We start from the raw sequence: 18,704 nt of genomic DNA, 5'->3' as shown, positions 1-18,704 counted from the left end.
GCTTTCAAAAGCAATTGTGCTATTTCAAGTGTTGAGGATGCCAGAAAGCTTGAAGATTTAAAAATAACCTCACAAAGAGCTCATTTCCAACACCAGATGGAAAGAAATTACTCTAAAGACATACGTGTAGGAGGACATATATACAACATCATATGATACCACGCAAAAGGTTTATATAATTATATAATACCATTAAGATTCACAGGACTCTGCAGGTAGTAAGTTAGCAACAGCGTAGATTCTCTGAATCATTAAAAATGATAAAAGGACAAGAAACTGAAAGTGGGTGGTAGCAAAAAAAAAAAAGAAGCAGCCTTCACTTTAAGCTGCCTTCCATGCATCCTTACTGCATGCTGAAATGGTTGGCAGGTAAAATTTGAGGGCTTAAATCCTTGGAGCTCCTGACAGTTCTGCCTGTGTCCATATGGTCAAAACTAGCGGGGGTGGGATGGCAGAATGAATTTCAAAAATCTGTACCGAGTGTATTATCAAGGTGAAACACTTCACTTGAATATATGTAGAATTGCAAAATAGTTAATTGAAATACATGCCTGACATATAAATTAAAACAGCATTTCCTTAGAAGTTGATGTACTCTTTAAGACATACTATTAAGATCGCATTGTGTTAAAATGATTCTAATACGGTTACTCAATTTATGTAAGCATTATATAACAGCTGAATGGCAATCATAACTGAACCTGGGCATAGTCCTACATATTCATAAATAACTAAAAGCATACATTTCTGTTGCACTGGCAGGTCACAGGCTTAAATTTAACCAATTCAAAACAATCCTATGCTTTACTGTTGTTAAATCACCAAGAGGCTCTCACTCAAAACTTTTATATCATAACTTTATGACTTAATGCTATTAAAATATAATATTAAAGTTTTATGAGTGAATATTAATGTAGAAAGTAACTAAACCTCAGTCTATGTTATGTCCAGGGCTGCAGTTCAGACATATAAAGGGCCTACCAAAAGTTTGTTTGGATTAGGATGATTTTTGTAGAGGACAGAAGGCACAAAGAGGAGTCAGGTTGCATTTATAAATTACAATTAACTGTTATACCGTATTTTATTTTCTCTTATTATTTCCACCTATTTCAAAAAAGAAATTGAGGTGTTCCTGTTCCTATTCCTGTTAATAGATAACATTATTAGATAATACAGTTGACCCTTGAATAACAGGGGTTTGAACTGCACAGGTTCACTTACCCAGATTTCTTTCAATAGTAAATACTACAGTACTACACCATCCAAGGTCGACTGAATCCTCAGATACAGAATCACATATATAGAAGAACCACATATGCAGGGGGCCAGCTATAAGTTACACGCTTTTTTTTTTTTGCTTTTTTTTTTTGGTCTTTTTAGGGCCGCACCCTCGGCATATGGAGGTTGAATCAGAGCCAGAGCCACTGGCCCATGCCTCAGCCACAGCAATGCCAGATCCGAGCCGCATCTGCAGTCTACACCACAGCTCATGGCAACGTTGGATCCTTAATCCACTGAGCAACAAGGCCAGGGATTGAACCCACATCCTCATGGATACTAGTCAGATTCGTTTCCGCTGAGCCACGATACGAACTCCTACACACAGATTTTCAATTGCGTGGAGGGTCAGCACCCCTAACCTCTGCATTGTTTAAGGGTCAACTATAATATAGAATTATAGATATATATTGAATATAGATAGAATGGAATTAGATAATACTAGAGCATCTACTACTTCCTCCGATTTTATTTATCAATATAAATACAGTTCCTATCCATTCTATCAGACAATCTTGCCTCTTCTCACCCACTCTGCCAAGATAACGTTAACCCTATTCAAGCTCTGCTCCACATAGCTCAGAAACAATGCTAATTTCTACAAACAGACATCACCCCAAAAATTGAGAATAAGAGAAGAGAGCCTAAATTAATTGGGTAGAAACAACCCAAAGAGCCCTCAGCCATGGAAGGAAGAGAGTAGATATGTTAGAGATAATCAGGAGATAACTGCAAAATGAGCACTGGTCTTAATAAATGCAATAATAAGAGTTCCTGCTGTGGCACAGTGGGTTAAGAATCCAACCGCAGCAGCTCAGGTAGCCGCAGAGGCACAAGTTCAATCCCCAGCCCAATGTAGTGGGTTAAAGGATCTGGGAGCACCACAGCTATGGTGTAGGTTGCAGCTGCAGCTCGGATTCAGTCCCTGGGCCAGGAACTTCCATACGCCATGGGTGCAGTCATAAAAAATAAAAATAAATGCAATAATAAAATAATAAATAATAAAATAAACATGGTAGTTCCCATAGTGGCTCAGAGAAAATATCAATAGCATCCACGAGGACGCAGGCTTAATCCCTGGCCTCAATCAGTGGGCTAAGGATCCAGCATCGCCATGAGCTGTGGTGTATGCTGCAGACACAGCTCGGACCCTGTGCTGCTATGGCGTAGGCCGGGAGCTGCAGCTCCATTTCAACCCCTAGCCTGGGAATTTCCATATGCTGTGGGTGTGGCCCTAAAAAGCCACAAAATTAAAAAAAATAAATAACACTCGAAAAGCAGCTAATTTATTTTCAAATACTTCCAAGGTGGGTATAATCTCACTTTAATAAAAATAATTAGGAATTCCCATCATAGCACAGCAGAAGCGAATCCAGCTAGGAACCATGAAGTTGTGGGTTCGATCCCTGGCCTTGCTTAGTGGGTTAAGGATCTGTGGTGTAGGTCACAGAGGCGGCTCAGATCTGGCATTGCTGTGCCTGTGGTGTAGGCCGGCAGCTACAGCTCCCATTGGACCCCTAGCCTGGGAACCTCCATATGCCGCACATGTGGCCTTAGAAAGACAAAAAATAAGAAAAAATTTAAAAAATAAAAAATAAAAATAATTAGAACAATGAGTGTAAACAGACTTATATCATAATCAGATTCTCCCACTAAAACTTTCCTAAAACCAACATTTGAAGTAGGGTCAGTGAGGCAGTTAATTCTAAGATCAGCGCTCAAAATAAAATATCAAAGTTCTCCTTTCCAACACCTCCATTTCTGAATGCTGTTCATTGTTTAGCTCTTTTCTTTATCCTTCTCCCTGTGTATTCTTTAAATAACAAGATAGTAAATCAAAATACTAATCTAACCCAGCGTGTACACCAGAGCATTTGTTACACTGCATTTTACTGAGCACACCATGAACCCACTGGTAAAAAAGAACACAAAGTAAGCCACCAGTGACATAGCAACAAACTTAAACAAAAATCAACATATATTTGGAATCCAGCTCTTCTCTAAAAACTATTACAAATGCAATGAATCAATTACCTGCTAGAATTACCTTACTAATTTTAGGTTCTTGACATAAACAAGGCCCTTATCTCCAGGGCTTTATTCAGAGGGAAAAAAAGCAAAGTTATTCATAAGAAAATAGTTGTTAGAATTATTATTGTTTAGCTCACAAATAAAATAAGGTGATTCTATGCTCAAGCAATGGGGGAAAAAAACAAGTCCTTTAGAGGTAGCAATGAATCTGCATCTGAATATGCATGTGACCAATCACGAATTTGAACAGAGTCCTGGAAAAATACACTGGCAGCACTTGCACTGGCCTGCTTCTTAGACAACAAGGCAACAGATTGTATGTATAAACATATGCTCCTCTTGACTTCAGAACCCCATCCAGCCCCCCATGGCCACTGATACTCAAAAGTTATAAAATCAAATTACTGATATTAAATTAGATTTGGACATAGAGAAAACAACATAAGCAAGCCCTATCATTCACATCACAAATCACAGACTGTGTATTTTAAATCACAATCTACTGGTAAGCATATCAAAGTATATGCAGAGAATTCAAGAGTCCTGCAACTTTTAGGCAATGCTTCTCACAAGCTTAACTCTGAAGCTTTCTTAGGAACAGGAGGAAGGAAACCAAATAGCACTGTAAGCACATTATCTCCCATAAAATGAATCTGTTTAAAATTAAGACCATAAACTAAGGAATAAAATGGAAGGCTGGCTCTGTAATTTCCAAATTTGTTAAGCTGCAAACAAGAAAACATCACGCTGCTGAATTTTAAGTGCGAGGCATAAACCTGACAAAAGAAAATAACAGGAAGAATGCATAGGTCACATCTCCCAACAAAATGCCACAATCATTTTTTTTCAGAGACAGGAAATCATTTTAAATAATTTGTTAATTTAGATATTAGTTTAGAAGTGTTCCTTAAGAGGGAAAAAAAGGAGGCATGATACAATCCAGAAAGATTTGTGTACTATTCTGTTAAAATTATATATGTTATATCATATTTTATATATTATATTGAGGATAAGCCTACTTTAAAATATAGGCTTGTCTGCCATATCTACTATTCAGATGCAATAAATATGACTGGCATGTTTAACAAACATTAAGGAAATGTTGGCCCTTAGACCACCAAGAAGGAGAAAAGACACAGAATGCAAGTAGAAACTCACCTAAAAGATAAAACTTTCTTCTAATTAGTTTAATCTATTTGTGGACAACTAGAAGTTTCCAAGTGTTAACCTTGTTAATTGGTGGATTTCTTAGCTCTGAGTAGAATGGAAGCCTAAGACATTTTCTTAATCTACCATCAGCCACCATCTACCACTAAGAGCTGCACACATTGATGGGGCACTTAGGACCTAAATCCTTTTAACAAACACCAGTTAAAATTCAGCTGGCTGGCTATATTAATGAAGCTCAAAGAAAATTCAAAACAAAAACAAAGAATTCTATCAAGTTCCTTTCACAAAGGGAATTTTCCCCCCACACTTCAAATGACCAATTATAGAACTTTTTCTTTTTTTTTTTTTTTCTTTTTTTGCTTTTTTGGGCTGCACCCACCAGGGCCACAGCAATGCTAGATCTGAGCCTCATCTGCAACCTACACCACAGCCCACAGCAACGCCAGATCCTCAACCCACTGAGTGACGCTGGGATCGAAACTGCAACCTCATGGTTCCTAGTCGGGATTCATTTCCACTTCGCCACGACGGGAACTCGCTAGAACATTTTTAAGAGAATTGAAAACAGGAGGAATATATATGACAAGCATAAATGGAACCTCCTGACCAAAGGTACAGAGAGCGGGAAGTATGGGTTATTAGTGAGCAGGTCTTTCAGTTGGAAATACAAGTAATAAGGAGAACTGAGGTGGAAAGATAGATTGGGGGCCATATTATACAGGAACTTACCTGTAAAACACTTGGTTATAAAACACTAGCATAAATGTTGGGAGAATTTCAGTGAGCCCTAAAGATTAAAAACATTTATTTCTAAGCCTGAATTCAACTATACAAGGAAAAAATAGTGTAGTTTTGTTACTAAAAGAAAGAGGAATTGAAGGTTAGCATGTTGAACCTGGGTCTGCAGGTAAGTTCACTTTTAATAGGGGCAAATATACACCACACTTCAGTTTCCCCAGGGATATGAATAACGGCCTTTTACCTTAATTATAACCTTCCTGTAGCAAGCACTCTAAGTTAGCATCTTGATACCAAGGCAATTTGATGTTCAGCCATTTTACATCCACTTTTAATGTCATTTTTTGAGTGCTTATTGTGTGCCATACATTCTGCTATGTACTCCACGCGGATTCTATTAATAACACCCCAAGAAACTACTTTATAAAACCAAAATGGTCAGCTGGCAAAGAACTTAAGGTTTCCACCTTACAGAAAAGGAAGTGAAGAGTACCTCAAGTTTCCGTAACGAGTAAAAGTTAATGCTACAAAACAAAACTGGGATGAGAAGAATTATATAAACAAGATAGATACTTGTGTGTGTGTGTATTTGATTAAAAGTCAAACCAGGGAGTTCCCGTCGTGGCGCAGGGGTTAACGAATCCGACTAGGAACTATGAGGTTGCGGGTTCGGTCCCTGCCCTTGCTCAGTGGGTTAACGATCCGGCGTTGCCATGAGCTGTGGTGTAGGTTGCAGACGCGGCTCGGATCCCGCGTTGCTGTGGCTCTGGCGTAGGCCGGTGGCTACAGCTCCGATTCGACCCCTAGCCTGGGAACTTCCATATGCCGCAGGAGCGGCCCAAGAAATAGCAACAACAACAACAAAAGACAAAAAGACAAAAAAAAAAAAAAAAGTCAAACCAACTAAAAATATTGCCAAGACTGAGAACACAGAAAATAGTAATGAGCAACAGCATGGAGTACAGTATACATCCTCAAGAGAGCATAAATTCACTATAACAATATCCGAGGCAGGAGACAACACCATTTCTTGCAATCTTTCCTAAAAAAAGAAAGGAGAGAATAGCAGCTGTGAAATCACCCAGACTACTAAAAAAAGCTCTGCCATCTATTAAAAAAAAAAAAAAAAAAAAAAAAAAAACTAACTCCCAACCAGCAATACATGCCAAAAAAACACGTCTCCACAGACTAGTCATTTATGGTAGGGTACAGTTAGAGAAACAACAGGATGGCAATCGCTATCAAGTGGCCCGAAACCAATCCGTCAGCAATTCGTTTCACGTGAGATCACTTTCTCAAGAGAATGCCCGTTCCAGGGAAGACTAAACCTGTTTTGGCAAAGCCCCACCAGGAATAACAAACAGCCTGGCGATGCATCTCGGAGTGCGATCCTAGCTCCAGCCTCTCCACAGGTAAAGGCAACCCAGCGAGCAGAAGGAAATATGTCCAAGCCGACAGATGCGCGAACTGAAAAAGGAGGTCACGGAGCTCAGGGAATCGATTTAACCCTTTGGTCCCTGGGACCTGAGAAGACTCAGCGGGAGAGCAGACGGCCCCCGGGCTTGGGGGATTTTTTTTAATGATGTGGGGGGGTCTATGGCGGGAAGGCCTTAAAGTCCTTCCAAGGCTCCCTCCACCCCTCAGACTGCGCCTGACTTATCCTGACTGCCCAGCTACCTCGTCACCAAGAAATCACTCTGCGGCTGCACCCCACACCTTCGCCACCCGAAACCTGCAACTCGCCCTCATCTGGTTCCCTTCCAGGGCTCCTGCCCACTGTACAATGACGGACAGACCAGACGGTACCGATCTCCCCTCGTCAAAAATGCACCCCAAGCCTAACTTTCAAACGCTCCCCCCAGCGCCACCCCCGCCTCTTTCCCCTCAGGCCGGCCGCGTCCCGGCTCCAGCCCCTCAGCCACCGGCGTGCAGAGGACAGGCGGAGGCCGTGGAGCCCGCGCCCCCGGCCCCGGCCCGGGCCTGCGGTGGGCTGGAGACAAAGAGGCTTCCGCGCCGCCGCAGCCGCCAGGACCGTCCCCTCGGGGACAGCTCCGCGCCCCCTCTTCCGCCCCGCTCGCGCGCCCGCCGCCTCGCCTCACCGGTGGCTCGGGCTCCCGCGCCCACCGCTGCAGCCGCCCAACGAACAATGGCAGGAGGAGGCGCCGGCGTCCGAGGCTCGGCCCTCTGCGGCTTGCGGGCCCGCCGGCCGCAGGCGGACTGACGGACTGACTGACTAACCCACCGCCGGAGGGAGGGAGCGAGCGAGCGAGGGAGCGAGCAAGCGGCCCCGGCGCGCGCCCTCCCGCCTTTCCTTCGCTTTGCAAGGCCGGCCCGGCCCGCAGCCAGCCCGCCCCGCGCGCCCCTCCCCCTCTATTCGCCACAACATTGTAGTAAATTTCTATTGGGTAGCGCCGAGGGAAGGAGGGGGCCGGGCCCACGGCCCGCCAGCACATTGGCTGAAACCAAGTTCTGGCTCCTCTCTTCCCCCCCATCCACCCCCGAGGCCGGTAGGAAGACGGGAGGGGAATGAAAATGGGGGGAAAGGCAGGGGGCTGGACGCTTGTGCGCACGCGCAAGTTGAACCCACTGTCTGCACCGGGCGTTCCCGGCTCCTGCGGTACCCACGTGGAGAACTTAGCAGCTAGAGCCCTAAACCAAGGTGACGCCCTTTCCTCCTCGAGGAAGGTCAGGTAATGGGCTGAGATTTGGAAGTTACTGCCAAGCTATCCTTGCTCACCGGCCCCCCCCAATGCACCCACTGACTTTGGGTAAATCACTCAGCTTTTCTGAACCTCAGTTTCCCCATCTACTAGCTTGACCATCTCTAAGCGCCATTCCAACCCTGACATTCGATGAGACTTTACCTCTCCTGGCAGCTGCGCAAGGCCTGAAATGGAAGCTGAGTGTTGTAGCCATGCCAAGATTTCAGCTGTCGTCTGCATTTTCGTACGAGGCTCCTACTTCTGCCCTGGCACCCTCAAAGTCATGAAAACTTAGCTTCGGAGGTCTGTCTCCAGCTGAACTTAGGGTTGCTCTGACAACGGCCTGATGTGCCTTCATTTCCTTTCAGAAGTTTCAGATGCCCCTTGAACGTTCATACTCCCTGCCAGGCTGGTCTCTGGACAGGTGAACAGAAAGAAGGCTCTGCTTCAAGCATGGTCTCTGTAAAGTAAGATAGGTTCTGGTATTTCCATTTTAAAGATGAAGAAACTCAGATCTGGCAGGATAAGAAGCCGGGCCATCTGACTTCAGAGCCTGTACATGCCAGCTAGGCTGTCTCCTGGTATCTAATCACAGTCCCCTCACAACTCAGCTCAGCCTCTAGAAACAGACTACCTGAGTTCAATCCTCAGTCTCCCTAATTGTTTGGCCTTCTTCGTGCCTGTTTCCAACCCATGAAAGGGAAATTTAACGATTCCTACCTCATAAGAGTTATGGTGAAAATTAAATGAGTAAATACGTAAACAGTATCCAGCTCACACTAAGACCTACCAAAGTGTTAATTATTATTGCTATTTGGAAACTAAAATATGGACCGAGAGGTGTGGGACTCACTGACATAATAATGTTATATTTGGTAAGCATTCAATTGTCAGCACTGAGCTGAAGCATTTTACATGATTATGCATCTGAAACATCCTAAGACACCCTTGAGGACCATCTGACTACCCTATCTAAAATAGCATCCCTTGTCCTGCTTTAATTTTGCTTCCTGGCATTTCTACCTGACTTTCTACTGTATATTTGTCCCTCTCAATACATTGCTGCATTTTGGTCCCACTAGACTGCAAGCTCCAGGAGGGCAGGGGCTTTGTCCTCTTGTTCATCTCCCAGAACAGTACACACCCAATAGGTATTTGCTGAACGAATGTATGAGTTATCCCCACGTTATACACAAGGAAGCTGAGCTTTGTAAGGTCAGGGGACTTAGCCAAAGTCATTCTGTGCATTAAGGGTGAAGCGCCTGTTCTTGAATACTCTGGTCCTCAGGTTCATGGAGCTCTAGCTCTACCACCTCTGTGTCTCAGAGGCTTCCTCCACCCATCAGACTTGGAAATCTGGTATCAAGAGGGATAAATCCCAAAGATCAGTCTTAGGACAGCTCTCCACTACCACTGCTGTGTTATCCAGCAAATTCAGATGCAAGAAAGCCAATATTCTCTATGCCATGAAGTGCTAGGCAATGACACATCATATTTAAAGAGGCTTGGTTAGAGTGTGTAGTATTTAATAATCATCACCCTGAAGAAAAGTGGGGGTCTTAGGCTAGCAGAAAATAGGTAGACATAAGGCAGATATAAAACACTTTTAAATTTAGAGTGCTGTGCCGTGCAACACCACACCAAAAACTATTGGCACAGGCTTTAGAATCATAAAGAAAAAGCTTACATTCCAGTCCTGGATTTTAATTCTTAGCCTAGAGATGTAAAGTTCTATCCACACATGAGGGATTTTTGTTATGAGTTAGGTACACACCATCACCTCTTAGGCCCAACACATAGTAGGGGGTGAGAGGAGAAGTAATGCCCCATCTGAAGGCAGAGGAACTACCCTTACTTCCGTGCCCATCTGCCCTCTCAGAAGAGGCCCCTCCAAACCAGACATCTGGTCCCAGTGAACCCTGCAGAGGCTGCCTTTGAGTACAGGGTAAATGTCCAAAGCACCATCTCTGAAGCTAATTTCCTAGGAAGAGACTCAGCTCCTTCCCTGCCTGCTGCTCCATGCTCACATCTGGGTGGTGGCTATGTCATGCTCCAAGCCCCAGGATGGGGTCTCTAGGGGCCATCTCCATCCCGCCTGCCAGCTGAGCCCACCGCTGCCTCCCCCACCACCCCTCCTGTTCCTTCCTAGGGAATACAGGCCCTGCAAGCTGTCTCTCAGCCCCTGGAGCGGTCAAGGGCACTAAGGGAAAAAAAAAAAAAAAAAAAAGACAATTTGAAAGGGTCCTAATCCCTCCCATTGCAAACTGAGCTCCAGCAAAAAGCAAACACCAGCTGCACAGAAGAGAGTGAAATTAGATGGTGAAATTAGGTGGTGACCAGGGGAGAAGGCCAGGGAGGATAGATGGGGCCTCCGATGACCTGGAAGAGATGAGATTGGAAGAAAGTGGGAGGTGGGGGTACGGTGGGGGAACAGTTGGAGTCTGAGCCATTCCCAAATCTGGGACGTGGGCGGATTAGGGACACAGCTGGCCTGAAGCCCCAGTGATTGGGCTCATGGAAAACATTTGTCGGTTGTAGGGGGTGGTAAGAGATGAAGAAGGCTTTGAAAAGCTGGGCCCACCAGCAAAGTGTTGTGAACAGTCACTACTGAATAAAAACCAATCCTGATACCAAAAGTACACGAAGAGTAGAGCTTTCCATCCCACCCATGGTCATAAAACTGCAGTCATTTTAGACTTTTTTTTTTTTTTTTTTTTGCCTTTTCTAGGGCCACTCCTGCAGCATACGGAGTTCCCAGGCTAGGGGTCTAATCGGAGCTGTAGCCACTGGCCTACGCCAGAGCCACAGCAACTTGGGATCCGAGCCGCGTCTGCAACCCACACCACAGCTCATGGCAACGCCAGGTCCCCAACCCACTGAGCAAGGCCAGGGATCAAACCTGCAACCTCATGGTTCCTAGTCGGATTCGTTAACCATTTCGCCACCACGGGAACTCCAAGACTTTTTAAACACAAACGATAAATTAAACAAGCTATCCTGGGGTGGAAAAATTGCTATTTATACCTACTATGTCTTTCTAGGAGATTATTTTTAGTGGTAGTACTTGAAGTGTTCACAGAAAATATAGTTAAATAAGAAGAAAAAAAGGTAATCACCATAAAACCATCAATCAGAAATAACCACCATCAATGTTTTGATGGGAGATGTCCTTTCTAGTACCTCTCCTTACACTTTTTCGTTTATACGTATTAAAGTAAATCACATGAAATTGCTGATTTTACAGTTTTAAAATGGTCAAATATCAGCAACTGCATATAGTTCAGCCTAATGCTTTTTAAAAATTTAGATCACATTGTTTTAGAACCAACTTTTTTCTCTTAACAATATATTATGGCATATGTGTCACCATTTCTAACAGTGCCCTCAAGTGGATATACCATAATTTAATTGAACCTAATGCTGGACATTTAGGTTATCTCTCATTTCTCTCTCTCTCTTTTTTTTTTTTTAGGGCCACACCCCTAGCATATGAAAATCAGAGCTACAGCTGCTGGTCTACACCACAGCTCACAGCAACACCAGATCCCCGACCCATTGAGTGAGGCCAGGGATAGAACTCACGTCCTCATGGATACTCGACAAATTCGTTTCCGCTGTGCCACAATGGGAACTCCCACATTTTTCTCTCTTATATGATACTTGACAAATATTCTTTTACCTAAATCAGACACATTTTTTTTAAAATGCATTGACTGCAGGAGGTCCTGTCGTGGCTCAGTGGTTATTGAATCCAACTAGGAACCATGAGATTGCGGGTTCCATCCCTGGCCTTGCTCAGTGGGTTGAGGACCCGGCATTGTCGTGAGCTGTGGTGTGGGTTGCAGACGCGGCTTGGATCCCGAGTTGCTGTGGCTCTGGCGTAGGCCAGTGGTTACAGCTCCGATTAGACCCCTAGCCTGGGAACCTCCATATGCCGAGGGAGCAGCCCTAGAAAAGACAAAAAGACAAAAAAGACCAAAAAAATGCATTGACTGAAGCATATTTTTTAAAAATCACAGCATACGAGGCCACCTGTGCTGGTTGTTTTTGAGATAAAAGCAAAAGAAATCAGCTGATGCAATAAAAGACAACACCTTGAATGAATACTCTTTCACATTTGAAAACACAGAGCATGTTCTGACCTCTTTGATAGAATGCACTTTGCTTATAAAAATTGCATTAAGCTCTGTTTTAAAGAGTTGTCTGTGCACAGTAAAAGCAAAAAAAAAAAAAAAAAAAAAAGCAAAACACTAAACATGATTAAAATACATACATTGGAGCTGGCAAATTATGTCCATTCTGCTATGAAGACACTCCAAGAAACAAAGGGCAGAAGGGAAGGAGGTTGAAATTGTAAAAGAGGACCCAGTGCATGGTTACTAAGATATATCTTTAGGCCTCTAGATTCACAAAATGTTAGAACAGGATAGGCCCTTAGAGATCATCAAGCCAAAACTGCACTTAAACATATTGAGAAATGGGTCCAGAAACTGGAAGAGACTTACCCGAAGTCACACAGCACAGGGGTGGCAGAGCCCAAGCTTGACCCTAAGTTCTCTGACCCCTACCACAGATTCTGTTCACTGCCTTCTTCTTCGTCCAGCTGTGTTTCTCTTCCAAAGTTGGACACCAAGCTAAACTGTACAGCCAAAAAATCTAGGACTGTCTGAGCCAGAAGGAAACTTAGAGATAAGTTATTATTAAAAATAATGACCACCGCAATTATTAGGTATTTTCTATGTGCCAGGCACGTACTGAGTACTTTATATGCATTAATGCATTTAGCCTCAGAGCAACCCTGCAAAGTATTATTAGCCTCAATTACAACTGAAGAAACTACAGCCTAGAAATATTAGGTGATTTGCCCCAACTTAAACCAAGTCTGTCTGATGCCACTGCCCTCTGTTCCATGCGCTTTCATGTCACTCGCAGGAAAGCACTTCAGAAATGATATAAAGGAGCAATATCAACATCTGTCCCAGGACCCCAGGGAAAGGTTTCGTGGCTTCTGATTGGAGCCCTGAGACATTCAAGGAGGAACCCGAAGATCTGACCTCCCATGACCCTCCCCAACCCCCTTCACGCACTAGCTGGAGTAAGCCTGATGGCCCCGATCCAGCAAAGCCTCCAGCTCACTCAAGCTTAAAGCTCCCTCCCCTCGGGCAGGGAACCCCCCTAGTCCCAAAGGGTTTCCCAAGAAGATGGAGACAGGCTCAGTGCCACCAGCGAGCTGAGCCCCTTCTAAACCTGCTAGCGTCAGCCTGCCCAACTCTCCCCTAAGAGAGGGCAGAGGAGGAGCTATGGGGAAGGAGGAGGAGACTGGATACCCAGAAACGGCCAGGTTTGACATGCCCCAAGACCTTCCAAAGCTGCGGCGGCAGGACAGTTCCTGAACTGTCTGTCTAGCATTCAGCTGGTCTCCATTTCTAAGCCTTCCAGTGCCTGGGAGTGTTTCCATGGGGAAAAAAGCGAAAAATGACTATGAATGTGTTCCAGCCTTAACTCTGCAATAAGTTCACTGTGTGACTCTGGGCAAGTCACTTACCCTCTCCCTTAGTCAGCTTGGGCTGCATCCAAAAAATACCATACAGTGGGTGGCTTAAGCAATAGAGACTCATTTGCTTACAGTTCTACAGGCTGGAAGTCCAAGATCAGGGTGCCACCCTGGTCAGATTCGGGTGAGAGCTCTCTTCCTCGCTTGTAGGCAGCCACTTCTTCTCGTGTCCTCATACGGCGTAGAGAGGGGGAGCTCTCAGGCGTCTCTCTCATTAACACTAATCCCATCATGAGGCCCATCTGTCATGACCTCATCTCACCCTCATCACCTCCCAAAGGCCCCATCTCCAAACACTGAAACATTGGGATTAAGGCTTCAATGTGAATTGGGGGCGGGACACAAATATTCATCCGGTACTCCCTCTCTGGGCTTGCATTTCCAAACCAGTCAAAGGGAGGTGGCTACCCAGGATGTCACACGGGGTGGCAAAAAGGATCAGCCAAAGAGTTCTTCAGATTACAAACCGACATCTGCACTGCGTATGATTGTTTATTTTTATTTTTACTCTGCTGCCAACTAAGAAGAAAAAAATCCTGAATCCCAAGGATGCAAATCTCCCTGGAACTGAAGATACCCTGGTCCCCCCTTTATCCAACACACATGTATTGAGCACCTCCTGTGTGTGGGTACTGGGGGTCACAGAATGAATGAGATGATGCCAGCAGCACCAAGAACGATCATCCCCATCATCATCCCATATTCAGGTGATGGCAAAAAGAGGTAAAACAATTGTGGGCTTTTGAGGTAGGCAGACCTGGGTTCAAATCAAAGTTCCACCATGGAGATGCTGTATGAATTTAGGCAAGTCACTACTCCTCCCTTCCTTATCTATAAAATGGGGATGACACGTTGCAGTACTTTTTATGCAACATGTCATTGAACCTGTTCAACAGCCCCTTGAGAAAGGTATAACTATGATTCCCATTTTACAGATGAGGAAGTAGAGTCTCAGAAAAGTGAAAAACTTGCCCAAGATCACCTGGCTAGTAAATGTCAAAGAGTTAGGATTCAAACCTACATCTGCCTGGGGAGTTCCCGTCATGGTGCAGTGGTTAACACATCCGACTGGGAACCACGAGGTTGCGGGTTCGTTCCCTAGCCTTGCTCAGTGGGTTGAGGATCCGGTGTTGCCGTGAGCTGTGGTGTGGGCCGCAAACACGGCTCAAATCCCACGTTGCTGTAGCTCTGGCGTAGGCGGGCGGCTACAGCTCCGATTAGACCCCTAGCCTGGGAACCTCCAATACCGCAGGAGCAGCGCAAGAAAAGGCAAAAAGACAAAAAGCAAAACAAAACAAAGCAAAAACCTACATCTGCCTGGCTTTATTGCTAGTACTGTCCTTATGGTTCACAGATTGCCTGCATTTCTGTGATGGTCACTGTGATAATACCCGTGTATAGAGCACTCCCTGTGTCTAGATCCTTGACATTTTCCTTTTTAGTTCTCACAACATACCTATAGAGTAATACTATTTAAATCCTATTCTTTTTTTTTTTTTTTTTTTTTTTTTTTGCTTTTTAGGGCCACACCCACAGCATATGGAAGTCCCCGGGGTCGAATTGAAGCTACAGCTCCCAGCCACAGCCATAGCAGCAGCCACACCGGATCTGATCAGTGTCTGTGACCTACACCACAGCCAATGGCAACGCTGTATCCTTAACCCACTGAGCGAGGCCAGGGATCCAACCCATATCCTCGTGGATCCTAGCCAGGTTCGTTAACCACTGAGCCTCAAAGAGAACTCCCTTAACCCTATTCTTTAGCTTTAGGAACTGAACCAGAGGTGAAGCAACCTGCCCAATGTCACACAACTAAGAAGGGGTACAGTTGGGAAGCCAAGTGCGTCTGACTCCAGAACCCTCTCCTTGCACACTATTCCCTAGCAAAGCCAGGCAGGTGTCTTTATCTCTTTATCTCTGTTTGACAGATGAGAAAGCTGAGGCCCAGCAAAAGGTAGTGTATGTGCCTATGAGGCCCCAACAACTCGGCAGCTAAGAAGGGACTTGAACCCAGGCTCCTGAGTCTTAAACATAGGGTTATTTCTTCCATGCATAATACCTGAGTCCTGGGCATCAGAAAATACCCTAGGGACATGGCGACCCCCTCTATTCCAGGCCCAGGCATGGAGAGCCGAGGGTGTCGGGGAGAAGAAACGTTGTAAAATGCTGCCTGGGGAAGACAGCAGTTGAGCTGCTTACGCAGGTGCCCCTAGCTTTGGGCACCTGTCTTGGTCTCCCTAAGCCATGGACCCCACAGCTAGGGAGGGAGGCAGTTGCAGAGGAAGCCACTCTAGGCCTGGGCCTCTGCTGGCTAGCACTGCTCTCTGCTGTGATTTTCTGCTGAAAAACAAAAAGCTCAATCCTCTGGGCCTAAATGCTAATTACCAATAATGACATAATAACCATGTGGGCCCAACAGCCAAACAGTCCCAACTAGAAATTCTGCATAGCTCAGGCTCAGGAACAAAAGATTTGGGCACTCCAGCTGAAACTGATGCCCTGGCAGAAAATGTCAGAGGCAAAAAGGCTTCAGGGTTGACCCAACCAAAGTATTATCTGGCAAATGGAGAGGATGATGACTACTCACACAATTATTTATTAAGAATCTACTGTGTGCTCAGCACAGTGCTAAGCCCAGAGAGAAGAGGCTTCATTTATTCATAAATTCACTCCACAAATAGTTATCGAGTATCTACTATGAATAGCGCACTCTTCTAGGTACAGGGGACATTGTTAAATAGAAGAGTCAGGAAAGGCCTTACTGAGCAGGTATAGTTAAAAAAATATTGAGATGAGAGAACAAGTCATGAAAGCGGGGGGCGGTAGAGTGTTCTGAGCTGAAGGAGCAGCAAGTGCAAAGGCCCTGGGGTTGAAGTGTGCCTGGTGTATTCAAGGAGCTGCTGCTTGAGATCATGACTCCAGTCATTAACAGAGCTGGGAGAGGAAAGGCATCAGACAGACTGATCATCCAAATATCTAAGTGTTAAGATATTTCTGGAGGTAAGAGTTATGCTCACTTTTCTCACCACTTTACAGTGAGGGAATGAAACCCAAAGAAGAAAAGTAATGATCCCTTATCATTGGCTAGAAGAGGCAGGTTTACTTGCCTCCAGCTTTCTCCAGCCTCCCTGCTCCTCTTCTCTATGTCCTGTCTATGCAAATCCTAAATGCATATTTGGTTTTTTGTTTGTTTGTTGTTGTTGTTGTTGTTGTTTTGTTTTGGGGGCTTATTTATTTTATTTTTTATTTATTTTTTGTCTTTTTGCCTTTTCTAGGGCCACTCCTGCAGCATATGGAGGTTCCCAGGCTAGGGGTCGAATCGGAGCTGTAGCTTCCGGCCTACGCCAGAGCCAAGGCCCACTGAGCAAGGCCAGGGATCAAACCCACAACCTCATGGTTCCTAGTCGGATTCATTAACCACTGAGCCATGACAGGAACTCCCTAAATATGTATTTGTTGAGTGAATGAATGAACAGATGGATTCTGCACATGTCTCAAGCCCTGCCTTCTCTGTGAACTGTTACCTGACTGGCCTTGGCTGATAACTTCTTGTCTCTGCTAATCTTAGAATAACAATAACAACAATAATTCCAGTATGTCAGCTATGGACTGAGCACTTAACCTGAGTTATCTACTTAGCCCTAAAGTATCTATGAGAAGGTTGGAGTTCCCATCACGGCACAGTGGAAACAAATCCAACTAGGAACCATGAGGTTACAGGTTCCATCCCTGGCCTCACTCAGTGGGTTAAGGATCTGGCATTGCCATGAGCTGTGGTGTAGTGACAGATGCAGCTCGGATCTGGCATTGCTGTGGCTGTGGCGTAGGCCAACGGCTACAGCTCCAATTAGACCCCAGCCAAGGAACCTCCACATGCCACAGGTATGGCCCCCAAAAGACAGAAAGACCAAAAAAAAAAAAAAAAAGTATCTATGAGAAGGTGCTAATATTTTCCCCATTTTATGAGTGAGAAAACTAAAGCTCAATGAGGTAAAAGCAACTTGCTAGAGGTCCCACAGCTGGTAAGTGGTGAAGCTGGGCTTTCAACTGAGGTCTGTTGGCCAGTAAATCCCTTCTTTTAATCCTGGCATCTCAGTAGCAACCTCTGAAATCAATCTGCACCCTTCCTTTTATATATCAGAAAACAGAGGCTGGGAGAGGGAAGACAAGCTGGGGGAGGGATGCAGCCCTGCAGCCCCCAGCCTGGTCCTTCTGCTTCTCCACACCTGCGGCTGTGGACCAGGTTTTCCCTTCTAGACCCACTCCAGAGCCTCTGCAAAAGTCTTAGTGTTCTCCTCACTCCCTGAAGACAGTTCTGGGGAGCCCACAGTCCACTTCCATCTCCTCAGCCCGCAACTGTCCCCACAGTAAAGTCATCCAAGGCCTGGGTAACGCAGGACCCTTCTGACTCTGCTTTTCCAAAGCACTTGCAGTGGTATGGGATCAGAGGAGCCTGCAGAAGGGAAACTCTGTCCTCATGTCACTCCTGGCGTGGTGTCAGGAGGGCAGAGACAGGCTGGGGGCAGAGGCCAAAAGCAGCCTGAGGATAGGGCTAGAGTGTTCTAGCCAATCAGGAAGGGGAAAGGCGGGGGAAGGAGGGTGGATAAAAGATGCTGAGCCTCTGGCTTTAAAACCAGTTATTGGGTATCACCTGTTCACAAGAAACTGTTTCAAAAACTCCAAGTCCCTAGACTAGGAAGAGGTAGGGCAGAAGAAGAAGGTCCTTAGAGGCAGCAGCTGTAAACCAGCAGTAACAGCTGCTACCTGCCACTGAGGCCTCATAGGGCTGAGCCCTGGCCTAAGCACTTTATCAACATTATTGCCAAACCTCACAGTACAATCAGCCCCATCCTTTCTTTTTCTTTTTTATCTTTTGAGGGTCGCACCCACAGTATATGGAAGTTCCCGGGCCAGGGGTCCAATCAGAGCTGTAGCCGCCGGCCTACGCCGCAGCCACAGCAATGCGGGATCCGAGCCATGTCTGTGACCTAAACCACAGCAATGCCATGGCATGGATCTAGCCACAGCAACGCCAGATCCTCAACTCACTGAGCGAGGCCAGGAATCAAACCCGCGATCTCATGGTTCCTAGTCGGATTCATTTCCGCTGCCCCACACGGGAACGCCTCAGCCCCGTTCTACAACAGAGGAAACTGAGGTTCAGAGAGGTGAAGTGATAGGCAGCGTCACCAGACCACACCCATTCACAGGACAGTGCCAAAAGGGTCCAG

The 18,704-nt window shown here is 45.4% G+C and overlaps 1 protein-coding gene and 2 long non-coding RNA genes across 52 annotated transcripts in view; 1 reads left to right on the top strand and 2 right to left on the bottom strand.

The window, feature by feature from the left end:
• EPB41 (erythrocyte membrane protein band 4.1) overlaps window positions 1-18,704 on the bottom strand; it is a 189,554-nt gene that overhangs the window by 159,360 nt on the left and 11,490 nt on the right. For 45 of the 50 annotated variants that reach the window (XM_084963526.1, XM_084963528.1, XM_013995826.3 and 42 more), the window contains exon 1: window positions 7,317-7,557. The exons of 1 other annotated variant lie outside the window; for it this stretch is intronic. The gene's annotated coding sequence lies outside the window, so the exon portion shown is untranslated. Of the gene's footprint in view, window positions 1-7,316; window positions 7,558-12,424; window positions 13,204-18,704 lie in introns of those variants that run through there. 4 more of the 50 variants (XM_084963524.1, XM_084963543.1, XM_084963534.1 and 1 more) reach the window with 4 other exon arrangements.
• Window positions 1,007-5,436, bottom strand: LOC146402639 (uncharacterized). The gene is made up of 2 exons (XR_014807375.1): window positions 2,420-5,436; window positions 1,007-1,486 (listed from the first exon to the last, which is right to left on the bottom strand). It is a non-coding gene; the product is annotated as an uncharacterized LOC146402639 (long non-coding RNA).
• LOC146402638 (uncharacterized) lies at window positions 4,807-10,151 on the top strand. The gene is made up of 2 exons (XR_014807378.1): window positions 4,807-5,816; window positions 6,112-10,151. It is a non-coding gene; the product is annotated as an uncharacterized LOC146402638 (long non-coding RNA).

This window comes from Sus scrofa, chromosome 6 (genome assembly GCF_054392235.1).
Source record: "Sus scrofa isolate SSC_HxYL_T2T_F1_AM1 chromosome 6, Sscrofa_HxYL_maternal_Yorkshire_Landrace_v2.0, whole genome shotgun sequence".
NCBI classification, from domain to species: domain Eukaryota; kingdom Metazoa; phylum Chordata; class Mammalia; order Artiodactyla; family Suidae; genus Sus; species Sus scrofa.
The sequence above is the reverse complement of the archived record's forward strand: the minus strand, read 5'-3'. Positions and strand labels throughout refer to the sequence as shown.